At 38.0% G+C, this 18296-nt stretch overlaps 1 pseudogene; it reads right to left on the bottom strand.

Annotated features, from left to right (window-relative positions):
- Positions 1-9791: 9791 nt before the first annotated feature.
- LOC101028971 (beclin-1 pseudogene) lies at positions 9792-12190 on the bottom strand (annotated as a pseudogene).
- Between the last annotated feature and the right edge of the window lie 6106 nt (positions 12191-18296).

Here is an 18296-nt window from a genome sequence, read left to right as displayed (position 1 = left end):
TTTCACTCACTCACAATTTTCCTGTGCTGGGGAACCCTCCCCTGGCTCCATGCTGTTCCCAAGTAGGCATTCATCTTGTCTCATTCCTGTCCATTCTCTGTGGGTTGAGTTGTTTCTTTGATGAATCTTAACTTGTCTTCCTGGATGCTTCAGTTGAAGATCTAGCATTTACCCACTACTTTTTCTTCTCTCCATGAAAATGGTGCACACTTACTGCTCCTAGTTAGCCATATTAGCCCTGCCCCCAATAATATTATTTTTACTAAAATATGTTTCAGAGCTGACCCTGCTAAGTTAATTATCCTAGTTATCTTATGACTCATTTTGTATCAGTTATCTGTTGCTGTATAACAAAGTACCACAAATTTAGCAGCTTAAACAACATACATACATTCATTATCTCCCAGCTGTTGTGACTCAGAAGTGTGGGGCTGGCTTAGGTGGATCCTCTGACTAGTTCTCATAGGCTGCAATTAAGGTGTTGCCCAGGGCTGGGTATTCATCTGGAGACCTGATTAGGTCCCAAATATGTGAGAACATGTGATATTTGTCTTTTTGTGCCTGGCTTATTTACCTTAGAATAAGGTCCTCTAGTTCCATCCATGTTTTTGCAAATGTGATTTTATTCTTTTTTTATGGCCAATTAGCATTTTATTATTTATTTGTGTGTGAGTATATATAGATATATATATAAAATATTTTCTTTATTCATTCACAATTAATGGACACTGCAGTTGATAACATATCTTTGCCATTGTGAATAGTGCTGCAGTAAAAATGTGAGTACAGGCATCCATTTGACATACTGATTTTTTTTCCTTTGGCTGGATGACCAGTAGTGAGATTGTTGAATGTTAATTCTGTTTTTAGTTTTTAAAGAAATCTCCATGTTGTTTTCCATAGTGGCTATAATAGTTTACATTCTCACCAACAGTGTATTCCCTTTTCTCCACGTCCCCATCAATATCTGTTAATTTTTGTCTTTTTAATAATAGCCATTCTTTTCAGCTATAAACAGTGTCAGTGGTATTTGTGATTATCTTAGTGGCTTAGGGAAAAGTTATTAATGGAGGCTGTGGTGAAGTTCTAGTATGCCTGATGGACCAGTCTTGAGTTGCTAGTAGTTTCAGTGGTGGGTTGAACATGCCTGTCTTTGGGCCTCAGGGTGTCATACACTGGCATCTGTGTATGTGGGTTCAGGTGGGCTGATTCCTGGTCCTTTAAGTGGCTTGCTTATATGCTGGTAGTAGCAGTGATAAACTGGGCATGTTGTTGGCTTCTTAAATCTCTAGGCAGTGGGTATGATGTGTACAATGGCAGTAGTGATGGTGGAGCAACCTATTGGAATCCAAGTAGTTTATGATGGTGTTGGCAGTGGCTGTGACAAGTTGGGTGGATTAGTCACCTGGCCCGTTGGTGGTTCATGTGGATGGATGTCAGCTGTGGTGGTATTGGTAGGTTTTGTTGGCCCAACTTTATACACCAGGAGGAGTGTTCAAGTGCCAGTGTTGGTGGACTTGGCTGGGTGGTTTCCATGCCCCTGATGGCATGTTTGAATACTGCTAAGTTAGGACTGGATGAGTGGACTTCTCAGGCTCTCTGGTAGTCCATTCAAATGCTGGCTGTGACTGGTAGGAACAGGGTGGTCCCCCAGCTGCCAGAAGGATACTCAGGTGAAGGCAACAGTGGCTGCATTGTGGACCTTTCACTGGGGATGCTGAGGCTATTCTTAGTGAGATCGATGTAGGCAGGTAGCTGTGGGATGCATGGTTTCCTTGCACTTTGATCCCACATTATCCCACAGTAGCATTCATGAAACTTACTCTTATAGGATGTGAAAGTGCCCAGTCTCCCCTCTCCCAGTTTGGCCTGGTAGCTGCAGTGGCATTGTCAGCCCTAGCCCTCGAGCAGAACACAGCCTTTTGGAGTATAGGCCCTCAGAATGGCGCTGGCTTTGGGCTGCAGTAAGGAAGGGCATAGCCCTTTCCAGCTGGAGCACTGTGGGCAGATAGCTGTGGGGAGTGTTGTTTGCTTGTGCTTTGATCTCACAGCAGTGATGGCAGAATTTGTCCTTGCATTGTGTGAAAGTGCTTGCCCCTCATTTTCCTCCTTGACCCATCAGTGGAAGCAGCAGCAGCAGCAGCAGCAGCCCTGGACCCAGGGCAAGATGCAGCCCTTTTGAGTCTAGGCTCTCATGATGGTGCTAGCTATGGGCCTGTGATCAGGGAGGGCAAGGCCCTTCTTGGTGGACAACAGTGGGGAGTGTGGTCTGCTTGTGCTTTGGTCCCATAGCAGCTTGTAGCAGTGGTGGTGAAATTTGTATTTGCGATGTTTAAAAATGCTTGCCCTCTCCTTTCCCTCCTTGGCCTGGGACAGCCACAGTGGCAACAACCCCAGGATAGCACACAGTCTCTTGTGGGCTTAGCTCTCAGAATGGCACCAAGCTGTAGTTGCTTGGGTCTCAGAAGCTTTTGGGACTTAGTGTTATCTCTCTGGAGAAGTGCCTTTGCACAATCTCTAGGCAACTCCTTTTGTCAGTCTCAAGATCTGCATGGGTCAAGGAGTTCTCCCATAGCTAGGATTGTGATAGTCTGTACTAGGTGGAGCCCTGGGGGACTCCCACTTAACCCCTTCCTCATGTCTTCATGCCTATCCCAGGTCCCAGCCCATCCTGGCTGAGCAGGCTGCCTAGATTCCCTCTCCTTTGCTTTCAGTGTTTCCTGTCATTTATACCTTGAATCTCAATGTTCTCTCTTAGATTATCTATTCGAAGTGTGAATACCTACTTTCTGTTTTGGTTCTTCTCTGAGGAGGCATATTTTAGCTGTATCTATTGGCTGTCTTGAACCAAACCTTGGTATTTTCATTTGTTACTTGTACTGACATTACTCACTGGAGTTTTGCTGAGGCTGACTGGTAGTCTCTGACTGAGCAACAGATAACAGAAGTATGCAAACACAGATATCATACTTATTCTTGAAGTCCTCCACCAGCCCCTGCATGTTGCCAATCTCCACCTCCAACTTCTCCTGGCCCAGACCCTCCAGCTTCCACCTAAGGTTGTTGATGTTGCTCAACAACCATGTGCATGTTGCTCTGAGCCATATTCTGCTGCTGCAGGAGGCTCCACTTGGTCTTCAGCATCTTGTTTTGCTGCTCCAGGAACTGTACCTTGTCTATGAAGGAGGTAAACTGTGCTTCTCCTGGGTGCATGCGGCCCGGATGTTGGGGGTCCACCTCCAGGTTAAGGGGGCTCAGGAGTCTCTGGTTGACCATGATGGTCATGATGCCTCCTATGCCACTGGCCCCACCATAGCCTCTGCCCCAGCTACCCTGGAAGCTGCTGCTGCCCACTTGGGAGAAGCTTGAGGAGCTGATGTCGGCACCGGGCCCACTTGTGTGAGAGTGACTACTGAAGGCCCGCTGGCCAGAGGTGGACACCCTGTAGGACTTCTGGGTCAACCTGATGGACATCGTAGTGGCAGGAATGGAGGCAGGAGGGCTGAACCAGGCAGATATTCCAGAAGGAGCACATAAGCTGCTTCTTGATCTTTGCAATAGTTTTATATGGACTTGCTGAACTTCCTTTTGTTTATTTTTGTGGTATTGTCATTTTTTAGGGGATTTGGAGTTGAAGCATGAAATTATCTGTCAGTACAGCACAGTCCAGATACATGTTCAGGGTTTTGTTTCTTTGTTTGCTATAATAGTATAAGGTGTTATAAATTCTCCAGTTTTATAGTTCTGTTTTTTCTTGCAGGATCCTAAATTTGGTGGGAGGAAGGGGGGAGTTTATAGATCCTCCAATTTTATGGTTTTATTTTTTTTTTTTCCCACAGAAGCCTTATTTCCCTCCTTTTCCTTTTTCTGCTTTTTACTACCCAGTTGCTGTAGGATTCTTCTGCATTCCTTTGGCATTTTTTGTTATTATCCAGAACCTATACATTTTGAAGAATGCTGGCTTATTGTGCCTTTTAATGTACTTTAACTTCTTTAGATAATCTTTTCAAGGCATACATCCTTTAAAATACCATCCCTGTAGTCAATCTTCTGATATTCCCAGATAGTCTTCCACTATTTTCAGAATTGTGTTGGACAATCTTTTTGGCAGTTAATCCAGATCACTTATAGCCCCCTTACTAGCCTCCCTCTTCTGTGTCCTTTACAGTTTTTCATGGTTTTCCTTTGCTTGCCACAAATTCTTCATGAAGACAGGAATGGGCTGAGGGTGATCAAGATCATATACTTTGATTTAGTAATTTACTTATCATTATTCACAATTATTTGCAGTTTTGGCATTCTTTGTCTTCAAGTTACGTTGGACCATGTTTTGGCTTAGGATTTAACTTTTCCCTGTGTTATTTCATATACCTTGGAGAAGAAATTTTGGGAGGTAGGTCACTATGCATTTACCCATGTCTTTATAAACCCAGAAATATCTACTGAGATTATGATATACACTACATTAAATTTACATATCAATTTTAGAAAAAGTTATTTTCTTATTATTGAGCCTTCCAATCCATGTGCATTATATATATAATTTATCTCGTCAATGTTTGTCAGTTTTAGTGTTCAGGTGTTGAACTTTTGGTTTAATTTATTTCTAAAAATTATATTCTTCTGATGTTATTGTGAATGGAATTTTTTCTTAATATTTTTTGACTTGTTCATTGCTATTATATAATGATACAATCTATTTTTATTTGTTAATCACAGTTTTCTGTGACCTTGTTAAACTTCCTTATTAGTTTTGGTAGTTCTAGTAGTTTTGAGATAAATTCCTTGGGTTATTTTCTTCAACAACCACTTGTCAAACAGAATCTTGGGATTATTTTTAAACATGAGATTCTGCCACATGAGAATAAATACAATTTTACTTTTTTTCCCCCAGTGTGTATGCCTTTAATTTCCCTTTTTTGGCATGACTGTCTTAGCTGAAACTTCCAGTTGACCATAAATGGCAAGAATGAACATCTTTTCTTTTACTAATCTTATGGAGAAATTTCTTAGACTTCCACCACTAAGTATAATTTCAGTGGTGTGTGTTTAATAGATGTTTTTATCTGTATAAGAATGCTTTTTTTCTATTCCGTGTTTTTGAGAATTTTCATCATGACTTAGAATTAGATTTTTGTCAAATAATTTTTCTTCATCTATAAAGAAGTTCATGTGGTTTTCCATTGTTTCCTATTGTAGTACATTATATGAGTTTTTGTTTGTTAAATCAACTTTGCATTCCTGAAAAAGACCCCTTTTTTATAATATAGAAATATTTTATACACTTCTAAATTTTATTTGCTGATATTAAGATTTCTTAAATTAAAATGTATTAGAAACATTGTTTCATAGTTTTATCTTTTTGTTATATCTCTGTCTGATAGTATTAACAGAGTAATATACAGCTTATAAAATGAGATGACACAAAGAACTTAAATTTGAACCACAATTTAACCCAGCAATCCCATTACAGGGTACATACAGAAAGAAAAATAAATTATTGTACCAGAAAGGCACATGTACTTGAATACTCATTGCAGCACTATTCCCAATAGCAGACATGGAATCAATACAGGTGCCCATCAGTAGTGGATTGGATAAAGAAAATGTGGTACATATAAACCAGAATACTATGCAGTCATAAAATGAATGAAATCATGTCCTTTGCAGGAAAATGAATGCAGCTAGAGGCCATTATCCTAAGCCAATTAATTCAGGACAAGAAAACCAAATACCATGTGTTCTTACTTATATGTGACAGCTAAGCATTAGGTACACATAAACATAAAGATAGGAGCAATAGACACTGGGGACTACTTGGTGGAAGAAAATGAGAAGGACAAAGGCTAAAAAACAACCTACTGGATACTATGTTCACTACATGGGTGATGGGATCATTTACACTCCAAATCTCAGCATCACATAATATACACATGTAACAAATCTGTACACGTACCCCTTAAATCTAAAATAAGAATTGAAATTATAAAATAAAAAATAAATAAAATGAGGTGTCAAATATTTCTTATTTTATGATTTCAATAAGATTATTACTATATTTCTTTTTTTGAGTTTTAAAAAATGTTATTTATTATTTATTTCAACACCTTGTGGGGTTCAAGTGGTTTTTGTTACATGGATCAATTACATAGGGGTGAATTCTGAGATCGTAGTACACCTGTGTGAGTAGTGTACATTGTACTTAATGTGTAGTTTTTATCTCTAGTGTCCCTCCCAACCTCCCCCTTCTGAACCTCTGAAGTCCATTATATTACTCTGTATGCCTTTGCATACTCATAGCTAGCTCCCACTTATAAGTGACAACATAAAATTTTTTGTTTTCTACTTCTGTGTTACTTTACTCAGATAGGGCCCTCCAGCTCCATCCAAGTTGCTGCAAAAGACATTATTTTGTTCATTTTCATGGATGAGTAGTATTTCATGGTGTATGTATATCTTACTTTCTTGATCCACTCATTAGTCAATGGGCAGTTAGGTTGGATCCACATCTTTGCAGTTGTAAATTGTGCTGCTATAAACATACATACACAAGTGTCTTTTTCATATAATGACTTATTTTCATTTGGGTAGATACTCAGTAGTGGAATGACTGAATAGATGGTAGATCTACTTTTAGCTCTTTAAAGAATCTCCATACTGTTTTCCATAAAAGTTGTACTAATTTACATTCCCACCAGCAGTATATAAGTGTTCTCTTTTCCCCACATTCATGTTGACAGCTATAGTTTTTTTACTTATTCATAATGGTCATTCTTGTAGGAGTAAGGTGGTATCTTATTGTGGTTTTAATTTGAATTTTTTCAATGATTAGTGATGTTGAGCATTTTTTCATATGTTTTTTGGCCATCTGTATATCTTCTTTTGAGAAACGTCTCCTCATGTCTTTGCTCACTTTTAAATGGGATTATTTGTTTAAAAAATGTTATTATGAACTCATAGATTCAAACATAGTTACTATGTTTTTATCTGTTGCCTTCATTATTTATTTTATTTTTCCAGATTTAGGGGTACAAGGGCAGTTGTGTTACATGTATGTATTATGTGGTGATAAAGTCTGGGTTTCAAGGGCACTCAAGAGCCAACTTCAAGAGGCTTCCATTAGACAAATATGGTACAATTTGAGCATCAATAATATCTGTTGTTTTTTGACTTTCAAATAATGGCCAGTCTGACTGGATGATTGGATTTAAAATGCAATATATATTACACACACACACACACACCTCATGGACTACTACTCAGCCATATAAAAAGAATAAAATCATGTGTTTTACAGCAACACAGGTAGAACTTGAGGCATTATCCTAAGTGAAATGACTCAAAAACAGCAAGTCAAAATTCACATGTCCTCACTTAAAAGTGGGAGCTAGACAATGTGTACATATGGACATACAGAGTGGAATAACAGACATTGGAGAGTACAAAAGGTGAGAGGGTTGGGAGTGAGGTGAGGGATGAAATACTACCTACTGGGTACAGTGTACCCTATTTGGGTGATGAGTACACTATATTTCTTTTAAATAATAGACTCTACCAGAGATGCCACCTAGGCCTGGAATTTCATTGTGAGAAGCTTTCAAGTTCTGAATTCAATTTTTTGTTTTACTGGGGCCTATTTATATTGTCTATTTTTTTTTAGAAGCAATTGGTAATTTATGTCTTTGTTAGAATTTGCACATTTTATCTGACTTTTATTATTTGTTTGTATAAAAATTTTCATAATATTCTTTTATAAATCTTCTAGTATCTATGGATTCTGTGATATTGTTCCCATTTTCATTCCTGATTTTGATAATTTGTTTCTTTTTTCTTATTAATCATAAACTTTTATCAATTTTGTTGATCTCCAATAATCAAGATTAGTTTAAGTATTTTTTCTACATATTTCTGTTTTCAATTTTACTCATTTCTTTTGTGTTCTTTATTATTTTCTTCCTCCTACTTATATTGTGGTTGGTGTGATCCAATGATTTTATATTCTTTTTTTTTTGGACAATGAGTCTCACTGTTGCCTAGGCTAGAGTGCAGTGGTGCAATCTTGGCTCACTGCAGCCTCTGCCTCCCAGTTTCCAGCAATTCTCCTGCCTCAGCCTCCCAGGTAGCTGGGATTACAGGCATACACCACCATGCCTGGCTAATTTTTGTGTTTTTAGTAAACACTATGTTGACCAGGCTGGTCTCGAATTCTTGACCTCAGGTGATCCACCCACCTCATCCTTCCAAATTGCTAGTATTGCAGGCATAAGCCACTGCACCCGGCCTGTTTTCATATTCTTGAAAGATTAGACTATTGATTGTAGATTTTCCTTCTTTAAAAATTTTATTTTTATTTTTATTTTTTGTAAGGTGGAGCAAGATGGCAGAATAAAGGCTCCACTGATCATTTCACCTACAAGGACACTAATTTAACAACTATCTACATAAGAAAAAAAACCCTTCATGTTTTTAATTTCATATTGCTGAAAGAGGCACTGAAAAGATGAAAAACAAAAAAAAACAGACCTGAGTGGAGTCACCAACTCCACCCCTTGCTCACCCTGAGGCAGTGAGGCATTGTATAGAGTGCATCTCTGGACACTGGGGGAGGGAGAACACAGTTGTGAGGCATTGAACTCAGTACTATACTGTTAGAGTAGAAAGGAAATAAAACTGAAAATCTGTAATGAGAGATTTTAGAGACTATACAAATACATAGAAATTTAAAAATATGCTCCCAAATGACCAGCAGGTCAAGGAAGAAATTAAGAAGGAAATTGAAAAATTTCTTGAAATAAACAATAATGAAAACCCAATGTACCAAAACCCATGGGATACAGCAAAAACAGTACTAAGAAGGAAGTTTATACCTTAAGTGCCTACATCAACAAAGAGGAAAAACTTCAAACATCTTGTAAATCCTGCAAAAATTAAAAGTGGAGTTAAAAACCAAAATTACAATATTAATTACAAAATTACAAATTACAGTATTACAATAATATTTGTTTTTATATCTATATGGACATTTTTACTAGAGAACTTTTTACTCTCATATAGCTTTGTGTACTGTGAAGTATCCTTTTATTGTAACTTGAAGGACTTCCATTTGCATTTCTTATAGAACAGGTCTAATGATAGTGAATTCCCTCAGCTTTTATTTTTCTGGGAATATCTTAATTTCTACTTCATTTTCATTTTTAAATTATAGTATTGATGGTTGTAGAATTCTCACTAGACAGATTTTTTTCTTTTGATACTGTAAGAATGTCATCCCACTGTCTTCTGGACTGTAAGGTTTCTGCTGAGTAATCTGTGCTGATATTGGAGAGTCCCTTGAATGTGATGAGTCACATTTCTCTTGGTGCTTTCAGGATTCTCTCATTGTCTTTTGCTTTTAACAGCTTGACTATAAAGTGTCTAGGTGTATTTCTGGTTTTATCCTACTTGGAGTTCATTGAGCTTCTTGAATTTGTACATTCATATCTTTCCTCAGATTTGGTAAACTTTCAGCCATTATTTCTTCAAATAATTTTCTTTCTCCTTACTGTCTCTCTTCTCCTGGAACTCATACAATGTGTATATTAGTCCACTCAATTATGTCCTGTGAATCCCTTTAGGCACTGTTCACTTTTCTCCATTTTTTTTCTTTTTTCTTTTTCTGACTCAGAGACTATAAATGACCTATGTTGAAACTCCCTGGTTCTTTCTTCTACCTGTTTAAGTCTGCTGATAAATACCTCTAGTGAATTTTTCAATTTTATTGTATTTTTCAGCTCCAGAATTTTTAAATTCAGTTTCTATCTCTTTTTTTTTTTTTTTTTTTTTTTGGCAGTTTTCAGACTGTAGCAAATCTTTTATTACAGATAATTAAATCTCTCCATAATGTCTCAAACAGTACCAAACACTATTTCATATCTCTAATACAGAGCAGAGTTGGCATTCAGTATGAGAACTGAGTGAGAAGTGTTAAATTTCAAGCGTCTGATCACATCACATGGTGACCAGCTAAAGCTTGGATGTCATTTTCCCACATTATCCAACTGTGCATCTCAAACATATCCTCATTTCAGTAGAGACAAAAGTTTCTGTTTCATATTGTTAAGTGCAGGAAGCTGAGAGAAATAAAATCCAGTGAAAACACATCAATCTCAACTCAACTCTGTTTTTTTTAAAAAAGCAAATTTAAATTAGTTGTTTTCAGGGAAGAACAGGAAAGGAGTCCATGGCGTTAAGAGTCAAAACTATGAAAGGGCTGACAGCTATACATGGCATGTTGTAGGTCTGGAAACTATCTGTCACATGATATTTTAAAATAAAGTGGCTTTTGTGGATTTTTTCTTTTTAAGTATTGTAAACACATGCTGTTTAATACTACCCAAATTTAATTTAAAACACGTTTGCAAACAAAATTTAAAGCCTTTAAGGCAAACCTCTCCCTAAGGAAAAAAGTCATTTGTTATAAAATTGTGAGGATACCCAAGCAAGACCCCACCTAAGATTCATCAGCATGAACTTGAGAGCTTTTGTCCACTGCTCCTCAGAGTTAAACTGGGTTTTGATGGAATAGGAGCTGCGGCTGCCTCCTGTGTCTTCAATCTTGCCTTTCTCCACATCCATCCTGTAGGGAAGACAAAAATGTGTCTCGCCTTTCTCAACCTCTTCTTTGAACTGTTGCACACAGTCCAGGAAAGCCACCATTGCATGATCAAACTTGTTGTCCCAGAAAAACCACAACCCTCCAGAACAGTATAACGGCAGCTCCTTAGATTTGTCTGTCAGAGACTCCAGATATGAATGGTTTCCATAAGGAACAAGTTGATACCTCTGAAATTTCAGACCCATCTTATTGGCCAGAGCATGGAGCAGCAACACAGTTTGGCCCCAAGCAGCATTAATCTCATTCCATTCCACGGGAACACTGGGCAGGCGACCCAGCCTGAAGTTTTTGATTGTGCCAAACAGTCCACTGTGCCAGATGTGGAAGGTTGCATTAAAGACGTTGGTTTTCTTCAGCTTGTCCAGCTGCATCTGGGCATAATGCATCTGGTTTTCAACACTCTTCAGCTCATCATCCAGCTCCAGTTGTTGTCGTTTAAATTCACTGTATTCTCTCTGATACTGAACTTCCTCCTGATCAAGTCTCTCAGCCTCAGCCTGGACCTTCTCGAGATTTTCTGCCACCATCTTGCGGTTCTTTTCCACATCTTCCAGCTCCTGGATCAGCTTCTGCTCCTCTAATGCCAGCTCTTTTAGCTCCATCTATAGCTGTTCACTGTCATCTTCATTCATTTGCTCTAAGATCTCCAAACAGCGTTTGTAGTTCTGACATTCATTTTCAGTGACATTGAGCTGAGTGTTCAGCTGGTCTAAAATAGTATCTGTGCATGCCTCACACAGTGGGTGATCCACATCTGTCTGGCCTGACATGATGTCAAAAAGGTCCCCAGTGACCTTCAGTCTTCGGCTGAGGTTCTCCATGGTGCTGCCATCAGATGCTTCCCCAATTAGAGTGAAGCTGTTGGTGCTTTCTGTGGACATCATCCTTGCTGGGGGGATGAATCAGTAATAGACATCATCCTGGCGAGGAGTTTCAATAAATGGCTCCTCTCCTGAGTTAGTCTCTTCCTCCTGGGTCTCTCCTGGTTTCATCTGGGCTGTAGTAAGTAATGGAGCTGTGAGTTCCTGGATGGTGACACGATCCAGGATCTTGAAACTCGTGTCCAGTTTCAGGGGCTGACTGCAGCACTGGCACACGAAGCTCACCTGCATGGTGCTGTTGTTGGACGTCTTAGACCCTTCCATCCTTTGGGAACCCAGAGACCGTCACTGAAGTTTAGTCTACCGCGGTGGCACTGTGGCCTCGGGTCAGCCCCAGAGGGAGGGCCCCAGAACTGCCATGGCTCTATCTTCAGCTACTTCCCCTTGTTTCTACCTTTTTGTTTATATTCTCATTTTGTTCATAAAATGTTTTCCAGGCTTCCTTTAGTTTTTTGTTTCCATTTTCCTTTGGCTTTTTGAACATATGTAAGATAGATGTTTTAAAGTTTCTGTCTAATAAGTCTGGTGAATGTGTTGCATCAGCGACTGTGTAGAAATTTAATTGATTCATTTGAATAGCCACCTTCCCTTATTTCTTTATATTCTTTGTGATCTTTTATTGAAAACTGAACGTTAAAAATAGCATTTTGATTTGCAGTAGCTTTGAGGGTCTCTTAAAAAAAAAAAAAGAAAAAAAAAAAAAAGAAAAAAAACATCTCTCCCAGTCTTTGAAGACTGCCATGATGGCCTTTACTAACTAGGGGGTTGTTGAGCTTTGAGATGAGTCAGGAGTCAAGGCTTAAGGGCTTCCCTGGTCTTTTGTGGGTATGAATTCTGTCTGGCCTTCTGCATGTGTGCTCTTTCCTCCCAATTACCTGAGATTATTAATATTCAAAACAGTGTCACCCTAGGTTCTTCTCTGAGCCTTTCTGGCTTGCAGAAACCCTACAAGCCAGAAGAGAATGGGTGCCAATATTCAACATTCTTAAAGAAAAATATTTTCACCCCAGAATTTCATATCCAGCCAAACTAAGTTTCATAAGTGAAGGAGAAATAAAATCCTTTCCAGACAAGCAAATGCTGAGGGATTTTGTCACCACTAGGCCTGCCTTACAAAAGCTTCTGAAGTAAGCACTAAATATGGAAAGGAAAAACTGGTACCAGCCACTGCAAAAACACACCAAGATATAAATGCCAATGACATTATGAAGAAACTGCATCAACTAATCTGCAAAATAATCAGCTAGCATCAGGGTGACATGATCAAATTCACACATAACAATATTAACCTTGAATGTAAATGAGTTAAATGCCCCAATTAAAGACACTGACTAGCAAGTTGGATAAAGAGTCAATTTGTGTGCTGTATTCAGAACACCCATCTCACATGCAAAGACACACATAGGCTCAAAATAAAGGGATAGAGGAATATATACCTGGCAAATTGAAAGAAAAAAAAAAAAGCAGATGTTGCAATCCTACTCTCTGATAAAAAGGACTTTCAACCAACAAAATCAAAAATGACAAAGAACATTACATAATGGTAAAGGGATCAATGCAACAGGAAGTTAACTATCCTAGCTACATAGACACCCAATACAGGAGCACCCAGATTCATAAAACAAGCTCTTAGAGACCTACAAAGAGACTTAGACTCCTATACAATAATAGTGGGAGACTTTAGCACCCCACTGTCAATATTAGAAAGATCGACAAGACCGAAAGTTAACAAGGATATTAAGGACTTGAACTCAGCTCTGGACCAAATGGACCTAATAGATATCTACCGAACTCTCCACCCCAAATCAACAGAATATGCATTCTTCTCAGCAACACATAGTACTTGTTCCAAAATCAACCACATAATTGGAAATAAAACACTCCTCAGCAAATGCAAAAGAATGGAAATCATAACAGTCTCTCAGACCACAGTGCAATCAAATTAGAACTCAGGATTAAGAAACTCACTCAAAACTGCACAACTACATGGAAACTGAGCAACCTATTTCTGAATGACTACTGGGTAAATAACAAAATTAAGGCAGAAATAATAAAGTTCTTCAAAACCAGTGAGAACAAAGGGAAAACATACCAGAATCTCTGGGACACAGCTAAAGCAGTATGTAGAGGGAAATTTACAGCACTAAATGCCCACATCAGAAAACCAGAAAGATCTAAAATTGACACCCTAACATCACAAATAAAATAACTAGAAAAGCAAGAGCAAATTCAAAAGCTGACAGAAAACAAGAAATAACTAAGATTAAAGCAGAAATGATGAAGATAGAGACATGAAAAGCAACTCTTCAAAAAATCAATGAATCCAGGAGGTGGATTTTTGAAAAGATTAACAAAATAGATAGGCCATTAGCTAGACTAATAAGGAAGAAAGAGAGAAGAATCAAATAAACACAATAAAAAATGGTAAAAGGGATATCACCACGATCCCACAGAAATACAAACTATTATCAGATAATATTAGAAACATCTCTATGCAAATAAACTAGAAAATCTGGAAGGAATGAATAAATTCCTGGACACAAACACCCTCCCAAGACTAAATCAGAAAGAAGTCAAATCCCTGAATAGACCAGTAACTATCTCTGAAATTGCGGCAGTGATTGATAGCCTACAAACCAAAAAAAGCCCAGGGCCGGGTGTATTTACAGCCGAATTCTACCTGAGGTACAAAGAGGAGCTGGTTCCATTATCTCTGAAACTATTCCAAACAATAGAAAAAGAGAGACTCCTTTTTAACTCATTTTATAAGGCCAGCATCATCCTGATACCAAAACCTGGCAGAGACGCAACGAAAACAAAGTTTCAGGCCAACATCACTGATGAACATCGATCCAAAAATCCTGAAAATACAGGCAAACCAAATCCAGCAGCACATCAAAATGCTTATCCACCACAATCAAGTCAGCTTCATCCATAAGATGCAAGACTGGTTCAACATACACAAATCAATAAATGTAATTCATCACATAAGTAGAACCAAAGACAAAAACCACATGATTATCTCAATAGATGAAGAAAAGGCCTTCATCACTCCTTCATGTTAAAAACTCTCAATAAACTAGGTATTGATGGAGCATAATTCAAAATAATAAGAGCTATTTATGACAAACCCATAGCCAATATCATAATGAATGGGCAAAAGCTGGAAGCATTCCCTTTGAAAACCAGCACAAGACAAGGATGCCCTCTCTCATCACTCCTATTCAACACAGTGTTGGGAGTTCTGGCCAGGGCAATCAGACAAGACAAAGAAATAAAGAGTGTTCAGATAGGAAGAGAAGAAGTCAAACTGTCTGTGTTTGCAGACAACATGATTGTACATTTAGAAAACTTCATCAGCTCAGCCCAAAATCTCCTTAAGCTGATAAGCAACTTCAGCAAACTCTCAGGATACAAAATCAATGTGCAAAAAATCACAAACATTCCTATACACCAATAATAGACCAGCAGAGAGTCAAATCATGAGTGAACTCTCATTCACAATTGCTACAAAGAAAACAAAATACTTAGGAATACAACTTACAAGGAACATGAAGGACCTCCTCAAGGAAAACTACAAACTATTAAGGAAATAAGAGAAGACACAAATTTAAAAATTCCGTGGTCATGGATAGGAAGAATCAATATCATGAAAATGGCCATACTGCCCAAAAGTAATTTATTGATGTAATACTCTTCCCATCAAGATAACACTGACTTTCTTCACAGAACTAGAAAAAACTACTTTAAATTTCATATGGAACCAAAAAAGAACCTGCAGAGCCAAGATAATCCTAAGCAAGAAGAACAAAGTTGGAGACATCATACAACCTGACTTCAAACTACACTACAAGGCTACAGTAACCAAAACAGCATGGTACTAATACCAAAACAGACATATAGACTAATGGAACAGAACAGAGTCCTCAGAAATAATGCCACACATCTACAACCATCTGATCTTTGACAAACCTGACAAAAACAAGCAATGGGAAAAGGATTCCCTATTTAATAACTTGTGCTGGGAAAACTGGCTAGCCATATGCAGAAAACAGAAACTGTACTCCTGCCTTACACCTTATACAAAAATTAACTCAAGATGTATTAAACACTTAAATGTAAGACCTAAAACTATAAAAACCTTAGAAGAAAACCTAGTAGGACATAGGGATGAACAAAGACTTCATGACTAAAACACCAAAAGCAATTGCAATAAAAGCCAAAATTGACAAATGGGATCTAATTAAAGAGCTTCTGCACAGCAAAAGAAAATATCAGCATGAATAGGCAATATATAGAATGGGAGGAAATTTTTGAAATCTATTCATCTAAAAAAGTCTAATATCCAGAATCTACAAAAAACAAACAAATTTACAGAAAAAAAAAAAAAAAAAACAGCCCCATGAAATAGTGGGTGAAGGATATGAACAGACACTTCTCAGAAGACATTTATGTGACCAACAAACATATGGGGTAAAAAAAGCTCATCATCACTGGTTATTAGAGAAATGGAAATCAAAACTACAATGTGATACCATCTCATGCCCATTAGAAATGAGGTCATTAAAAAGTTAGGAACAACAGATGCTGGCAGGGATGCAGAGAAATAGGACTGCTTTTACACTGCTGGTGGGATTGTAAATTAATCAACCATTGTGGAAGACAGTGTGGCTATTCCTCAAGGACCTAGAACCAGAAATACCATTTGACCCAGCAATCCCTTTGCTGGATATATACCCAAAGGATTACAAATCATTCCACTATAAAGACACATGCACACGTAAGTTTATTGCAGTACTATTTACAATAGCAAAGACTTGGAACCAATGCACATGCCCATCAGTGATAGACTGGATAAGGAAATATGGTAATATACACCATGGAATGCTATGCAGTCATAAAAATGGATAATTTTATGTCCTTTCTTGGGACATGGATGAATTTGGAAACCATCATTCTCAGCAGACCAACACAGGAACAGAAAACCAAACACCACATATTTTCATTCAAAAGTGGGAGTTGAACAGTGAGACCACATGGACACAGGGAGGGGAACATCACACATCAGGGCCTGTTGGTGGGTGGGGGAAAAGGGAAGGGAGACCATTAGGACAACTACCTAATGCATGTGGGGCTTAAAACCTAGATGATGGGTTGATAGGTGCAGAAAACCACCATGGCATGTATATGCCAATGTAACAAACCTGCATGTTCAGCACATGTATCCCAGAGCTTAAAGTAAAATAAAAAATATATTCCCTAAAGAATTTCTTGAAATAATTATCAATCCAGTAAGAATGAGCACCCTTAGAGACCCAGATTGGGATCCCTAAGTATCTCTTCTCCCCAAAGGAATGAGGGCCTGTTAATCAAATTGCTGATATCAGGCCTAGAATTTATTTTCATATCAAATACAAGGAGAACAACTATATACCAATAATTTGGAAAATCTGGAAGAAATGAACAAATTCCTAGACACATACAACCTACCAAGATTGAACCAGGAAGAAATCCAAAACCTCAACAGACCAATAACAAGTAACAAGATTGAAGTCATAATAAAACGTTTTTCAGTAAAAAAAAAAAAAAAGAAAGAAAGAAAATAAAAAGCCTGGGACCCTATGGCTTCATTTCTGAATTCCACCAAATGTTTAGAGAACTAATACCAATCCTACTCAAACTATTCTGGAAAATAAAGGAGGGAATACTTCAAAATCTACTCTATGAGGCCAGAATTACCTGATACCAAAACCAGGCAAAGACACATTAAAAAATTTAAAAAGGCAAGCAAGAAAAATACAGGTCAATGTCTCTGATGAACATTAATAAAAAAATCCTCAACAAAATACTAGCAAACTGAATTCAACAATACATTAGAAAGGTCATTCATCATGACCAAGTAAGATTTATTCCTGAGATGCAAAGTGGTTCAACATACACAAATCAATCAATGCAATACATCAGTATCACACAATGAAGGATGAAAACTTTATGATCATTTCAATGGATGCTGAAAAAGCATTTGGTAAAATTCAACACAATTTCATGTTTAAAAACCCTCAAAAAACTAGGGATAGGAGGAAGATACCTCAGCATAATAAAAGACATATGCAACAGACCCACAGCTTGTATCATACTGAATAAGAAAGTACTGAAAGCCTTTCCTCTAAGATCTGGAACACAACCAGGATACCCACTGTCACCACTGTTATTCAACATACTACCAGAAGTCCTAGTTAGAGCAGTCAGTCAAGACAAAGATGTAAATGGCTTCCAAATTGCAAAGGAAGGAGTCAAATTACCCTTGTTTGCAGATGATATGATCTTGTAGTTGGAAAACCTGAAGACTTCACTAAAAACTATTAGAACTGATAAACAAATTCGGTAAAATTACAGGACAGAAAATCAACATGAAAAATCAGTAGCATTTATTTATTTTTTTTTTTTTTTGAGTCAAGCTATTTAATTTTCCAAAATACTCCTTCTGTGGTAACAGGAGGTAAGTACCCTGAGCCCTCACTCCTTAGCACTCTTTGTGCTGATGTAGTTCTGGAGAAGCACTGGCACCTCTACCCGCTGGCTTATCTTGGTGACCTTGCCCTGAAAGCAGCCCTTCTACCCTGCTCCTTTGCCTTCTAGGACCTTATCCATCCTGGGCTCCAGGATCTCCATCGTCTCAGGTAGCCCTGCCAGTAAAAAGAGCCCAGCACCTTTCTCATCACCCACGGTTAAGAACAAGAAGGAATCCTCTGACCCAATCT

Source organism: Saimiri boliviensis, chromosome X, assembly GCF_048565385.1.
Source record: "Saimiri boliviensis isolate mSaiBol1 chromosome X, mSaiBol1.pri, whole genome shotgun sequence".
In the NCBI taxonomy this organism is placed as follows: domain Eukaryota; kingdom Metazoa; phylum Chordata; class Mammalia; order Primates; family Cebidae; genus Saimiri; species Saimiri boliviensis.
This window is presented reverse-complemented; position numbering and strand designations above follow the sequence as displayed.